A 6,732-nucleotide genomic window follows, 5' to 3' on the forward strand; every position below is an offset into this window, starting at 1 on the left:
ATTTTACAGGGTAACGTGAAGGCAGCACGTGATTTTCTGTATATATATATATATATATATATATATATATATATATATATATATATATATATATATATATATATATATATATATATTAATATCAGGTCAATACAGGGGCACTATTATGGGCAGAAATCTGTGCCATCAGAAACTGAATTTGAATAAGTTCAATTTGAAATTGAATTTATGGTTTGAAAATGATCATCACTAAATTGAAATTGAATTTTATATTTTGAAAATGAATTGATTTGCTTTGAAACTGCATTTTATCCTTTAAAAATTCAGCTCTCGAATAATTTCAGTTTCACTTCTCACTATTCAGTTTCAGTTCTACAATTCAATTTCAGTTCCAAAATTCAGTTTTTTGGAACTTACATCCGATTCCGGTTCAAGCGCAGATTAATAGAACTACGTTTTACTAGCGGACCGAAAGTGTTACTGACGGGAATCTACAGCGTCTTGAGCTGAATTAAGACTTCAGAAGTCATTCGTCATGTCGAATGACCAGCGGATAAACTCTCAGGTTGGTAATAAATGTATTACATGTATAAGAACAAGCGTCATGTTAACAAATGATAGCCGTGCAGTAACTTTTATGCTTATTGTAGCTGTTAGCTAAAAACGCTAATTTAGCGTAGTTTGCCCTGAATTCAGCTTTGACAAACAAATATGATCGACTGTTTCTAGTAGAATTCCAGAGTTGTCATCTTGTACCCTCTCAGAGTACCCCCTCTGTATGCTTGCAGAGACCCCTACAGTAGGGAAACATGCAAAACGGTGCCCAAACCTTTGTATTTTAGCTTCATTTATGTCTTACACAGCATCCCAACTCTTTAGCTAACTTAATAACTTTAGCTAAAGTGAATAGTTAGTCTAATTCATTAGTGCAGCATTACTGGATCACCTCTGTTTGAAGTGATATAATGTGGATGTGGATGTAAGTTCCAAAAAACTGAATTTTGGAACTGAAATTGAATTGTAGAACTGAAACTGAATGGTGAGAAGTGAAACTGAAATTATTCGAGAGCTGAATTTTTAAAGGATAAAATGTAGTTTCAAAGCAAATCAATTCATTTTCAAAATATAAAATTAAATTTCATTTTAGTGATGATCATTTTCAAAGCATAAATTCAATTTCAAATTAGACTAATTCAAATTCATTTTTCAAAAGCATTTATTCAAGTTACAATTCAGATTGTAAGCAATTCAAATTCAAATTGAACTTATTCAAATTCAGTTTCTGATGGCACAGATTTCTGCCCATAGGTATCGTCACTGATTTCTAGAATCGATTCAATTCCGATTCACAAGGTCCCGAATCAATTCGATCCACGATTCGATTTAATTCGATTCGATTTAAATCTGGGAAATTTTGACAGTCAGAAATATTATAATTCAGATCAGTACATTTACATATTTTTGTATCAATAAAAAGGAAGCTGACACACGCAAGACTTTATCACAGGTGTAAGCGTCACAGCAGATGCCTTTGTGTCAAAGTAGCTGAAGATAAAACACAGAAAAACATGAAGGTGATTTTCCTGGCCTGGGATTTTATAAAAAATATTCTGCAGTACATCAAAAACGAAAGAAAACCATTAATCAACATATGAACATTACCTCTGACGTTACAGCGGTTTTATTAGAGACACGGCTAAGCGTTTTGCATTTTGAATAATTTTAAAAAGTTTAAATTTGTTCAGTATTGAACAGCAGAAATGAGGTTTTCTTTTCAGAAGAATGTAAAAGGGGGTTTTTATGCATAGTCCTCAGATTTTGGGGAATGTTAACCTTCTTCATCCGTTCCAGTTTTGATGTGTGGTGCAATTTTAAAAGACCGTGCAGCTCATTCAGAACCACTTATTAAAAGATTTGAGTTCATGCCTACATTTCACCTATGCATCTGTACTTTTGACTGTGTAGAAGAATCCAAAATAAATTCAAACTTGACCACGATTCTTTTTTTTTAAGACACTAAAGATCAAAGCCCATGGTATTCATGTCCATGATGAGCGTATGTACCTTATGACCACAAGTGTATCTTTCTACAAATCCAGTCAACCAATCATGCAGCTGTGAAGTATTTTAAGCTTTTACTGTTATTATTGTGAGATTGCACTAATGAAAGCTAAAATCAACACGTAAAACTCTTAACTAGAAAACTAGCATGTAAAACACCAACTAATCCATTTAAAATATTTAATGAAATCCTTCTAATAGTATAATAAATATTCAGTTCAGGTTTGCAGGTTGACTGGGTGGCAGGAAAGGTGCATCCTGGAAAGATCATCATTCTATAGCAGGATTAGCAAAGAGAGATAGCCACCTATGGGCAACTTAAAATCACCAATTAACCCAACTACACTAACTGGATGTCTTTGGCACGAGAGAGAAAGCTGGAGTATCTGGATAGAAGCAATACAAACAAGGACGAAAACGCAACACGCTGGATTTCAACCAAGGACCTTCTTGCTGAAAGTCAAAAGTGCTAACCACTACCACTCAACCCCTCTCATTTCACAAAAAAAACCCCAAAAATCTGTGGTATAGTGATGTGCGGATCGATACTGAAATATCGATTCCTCCGATACCAGTCATTTATGTTCTTGAATCAATTCTCATATTAAAATATCGATATTTTAGTAATTTAGGGTAAATTTGTAGTTTATCATTAACAGGAACACAGTGGAAAGAAACTATATCATTTGGATTGTCTACATTGGAAGGAACTACTTCCTCTTCTGCCTTTCATAGTCATATGCGAAATATGGCTGTATAAATGTGTTGCAGCCCCTTGGCATGGCACTCACAACAATGGCTGAGCGTGAATGGAGTCATGTGTGGACGTATTTTACCTCCACAAACAGCCGAGACGTGGTTTGTGATACATGTGGCAAGAAAGTGAGGTGTTGTGGCCACTGTTATGGCCCTGTCCATAATCTGTTTTGGTGGCTGTTGTTGTCTGTGCCTTTAAGTCTTTGCAGGTCCCGGAGTGGATGAGCTGACGGCTGCTGATTGGTCCCCTGGCCATGTGATCTTCTTCAAATCCCTCACCAGCAGTTGTCCCGGGGCAGCCACTGACAGCAGCAGCAGACCTGAGCCTGGCCTTCAAAACTTGAGATTTTTGTGCTTGTGATTTGTGCGGCTTTTCTGAGTTTTGTATATAGTGTGTATATTAGCTTTCATTGTACATAGCACATTGTAAATAGCACTGCAACAGAAGGGGTGAGCTGCCGTATTGTTTTTCCTTGCACTGTTTTCTCCTGTTTATTTCAGTTAGGGAGTTAGGTGTAGCGCTTGTCTTTTGTTTGATGTTTGATTTCACATAGGGTTTTAGATAGCACCTCCTCCTGACTTAGCTTGTTTTGTTTGTTATTTTGGCCTTTGTTCACCCTGGAGCTTCATTTTTGCAGTGTAGATAATAAAACACGATTCACTAAGGAATTGGTTTCCCTCTGTGTATGGTTTTGGGGACCAGGGCGGGGCAGTCTTTTCAAACTTATGTTGCGTTCCTGTACCCCTAGACTGGGGCGTAACACCACACCACTAACCTCGTCAAACACCTCAGGGTAAATCATATCACAGAATATGACGTCTGTTAAGGTTCAAATATCCTTTCCAACGGTCCAACCGTACGTCTCTCGCGGAGTCCTTTAGTGCTGCAGACAGGCAACATGTTCAAATTGCGCACAACTTCATTTTTTTTATTTCTATATGATGAATTCTGCATTATTAAGTGATAAGAACAAGTAATCTGATATCCTGTAATCATTATGACGCTATAATTTGAGATACAATAAAAGATACAATAAATAAAATACGTTTTTGTACAAAGTATCGGTATCGGATCAGTAACGTCGATACCACCCTGAATTTTACTTGGTATTGGATCGGAAAGGAAATCAGTGGTATCGCACATCACTACTGTGGTACTGGATTTGGTCACAATACAGGAGTCATTTTAAGTACGTCTTTGCATCAGTACACATGCCCATCACACAGAACCACCTATTTACCCCTTTTCTTATCAATGGCACTTATGTACAGTGGAAACATAATAGTATTAACACCTTTAAATATCTTTTTAAAGATGGCACTTTCTTAACTTAAAGACCTCTGTTCAGAAACAAATCTTTCGGCTGCCCATCTATTTCATTATTTTTAGGCACAGCATCCAAGCTTCCAGATGTCCAACCGTGGGAGGAATAATTGTCCCTTAAGCCCAATAAGAAATGAATTATATCTGTAATATATAAACAACTCATGGATTTAGATGTCCATTTGGTGGTTATTATTAGGAGGGCTTGGAGTGGGAGTTAGGAATAATCTTTTTGGATCAGCAGTGGGAGAAAGCAGTATCCAATGTCTGTTATAGTACGTTCTGTGCTAGGCAGTGTTGGGTAAGTTACTTTAAATTAGTAACTTAGTTACATTACTAGTTACTTCTATCAAAAGTAACTCAGTTACTTCAAGTTACTCATTACTTTCAGAGTAACTAGTTACTAGGGAAAGTAACTTTGGTTTTACTCAGAATTCTCTTATTAATGTGTTGCTTCCATAACTTTGCCAGTCTTCTAGCTTGCTTATTGCCAGAAGTGCACTGTGCCACTTACCAATAGAAAGGAAAAAAATAATGTGCACATTTCCACGAGAGAAATCCCACGCCTGGACCGTCGTTGACCGCCGCATGATTCTAGCCTGCTTTTTACATCCAACACAAAAACTGCAGTCGTAGTGCTTTCGATTGTACTCAGAACTCGGAAATTCTGCCTTCTGAATAGGAAGATGTAGGTAACACCAGACTGCAGATGAACTGTATACGGGGCTGGACTGGGACAAAAAAAAAATCGTCCCGGGGAATTTGACTACGGCCCATCATTATAGGAAAAATCATAAAGACTTTGAATGAAAACAAACACTGTTGTGACAGTGATGTACACTGTCTTGATGGTATATATGCATCAATCTATCAATTGTTTGTTGTAAGACTCAGATAATTATTTTTTTAAAAGCTAGACATTTTAAATGAGAATAAGAAAGAAAAGTATTTCCTTGTGCCCCCCTCTCCCTGTTAATGCCCTACCTGGGCCCCTGACAAAACTTTGCTAGATCCGCCCCTGCACAGTTACCAGCTGTCAGCTACTTAGAAAAGGATCCTGGTGTTATTTGTCTCTCAGAAACAGTTCATAACTTCCCTTCAACTCATTCATGTCACCTAAAAGGTAAACCTGTTTCTCCATCACCTGTTCGGCTGTGATGATTCAGTAAGGACATCTCCTGGTTTCATCTTCATGTTTCCCTCTCACCAGATAACCAAACCGATATCATGACCAGCAGCTTTTACGGCCCTGGCTCCAGCAAACATCAGCTGATACTAGAACGTAATATTAAATAAATTCTAACATCAGCTGATCAAGCTTAAACGTGCTGCTGTTGTTTAGCGCGACATCCTCTGGTTTCCTCTTTCTGGCGCAAAGTGGGCGATAAATAAACAAGAGAGAAAAGCCGATCAGCTGATCACTGATCAGTTTTGTGATTGAAGTAGAAACAGGAGAGGGAGGGTGAGAGGATGAGAGAAGAAGAGGCAGCTGTGCAGCGTAAACACAGAATAACTCCAGCTGTGTGTCTTTGTCATTGTAGCTGAAGTCCGGGACAAACTGTTCCTTTTCACCTCAATAAGAAACGCGTAATATTTTCTCTGAATACGAGACGATTCCGTTTTTTACGGGACAGTTGGCAACTCTAATAATTAACCTTATGAACAAAATAAAGTTCAACATCAGTAACATCATAGCACCCACCCAGCTGTATAGAAACTCCATCATGCTAGCTAGTACGCAGTACGAAAAAGTCAGCACAACGAAAATAAACTCCACCTAAACTTGGTTCATATCTGACTCAGATAGACTGCAGGTCATAACTTCTTACCTGAAGTTCAGTTCACCTGACACTCTCGGACCAGCGGCCACTTCGGGTCTCTCCTCTTGCCTCCCTTTTCCTTCATCCACCTGCTGGCTTCCACCACTTGCTAATGTTATTGAATCTGTGGAAGCTCCGCGATAGCCACCACACGAAGTAACGAATAACGAGCCTATCTAAATCCCAGTAACGAGTAACGCGTTCCTGGTTTTGGCATAATAACTAGTTACCGTGCTCGTTACCACAATAATAACGTAGTTACTGTAACGCGTTATTAAGTAACGCGTTAGTCCCAACACTGGTGCTAGGTTACAACTTATTCAAGGTATTGTACAGGGTTTACTATTCGAAATCTCGCGTGTCCGAGATCTACCCACAAGTGGTGGATCAGTGTGAGAGATGTCATGCCACCCCATGTGACCTGAGTCACATGTTCTTTCTGTGCCCAAGACTCCATGACTTCTGGAGCCATTATTTAGTTATTCTGTCCAAGACTCTTGGGACCCAGGTCAGAATGAACCCTTTTTTGGCTATTTTTGGGCTTCCAGTTAATACTGGTCTAACTACTCCTACACACCTCAAAATATTAGCCTTTACATCACTTTTGGCTAAACTGGGCAGCATCACCTCATCCCCCATCACACTGAACACTGGTGCTCCACAGGGGTGTGTACTGAGCCCTCTCCTGTACTCACTCTACACCTGCACGGCCACTAGAAACTCTAACATCATTGTAAAGTTTGCAGACGACACTACAGTGGTGGGTCTTATCACCAACGGTGATGAGACGGC

At 38.7% G+C, this 6,732-nt stretch overlaps 1 long non-coding RNA gene across 1 annotated transcript; it reads left to right on the forward strand.

Moving 5' to 3' along the window:
- The first annotated feature begins 201 nt into the window (after nt 1–201).
- On the forward strand, nt 202–3,465 carry LOC309717800. The gene is made up of 2 exons (XR_014279812.1): nt 202–544; nt 2,997–3,465. It is a non-coding gene; the product is annotated as an uncharacterized lncRNA (long non-coding RNA).
- The last annotated feature ends 3,267 nt before the right edge of the window (nt 3,466–6,732 follow it).

This window comes from Aulonocara stuartgranti (genome assembly GCF_965226115.1).
Source record: "Aulonocara stuartgranti genome assembly, chromosome: 11".
Lineage (NCBI taxonomy): Eukaryota > Metazoa > Chordata > Actinopteri > Cichliformes > Cichlidae > Aulonocara > Aulonocara stuartgranti.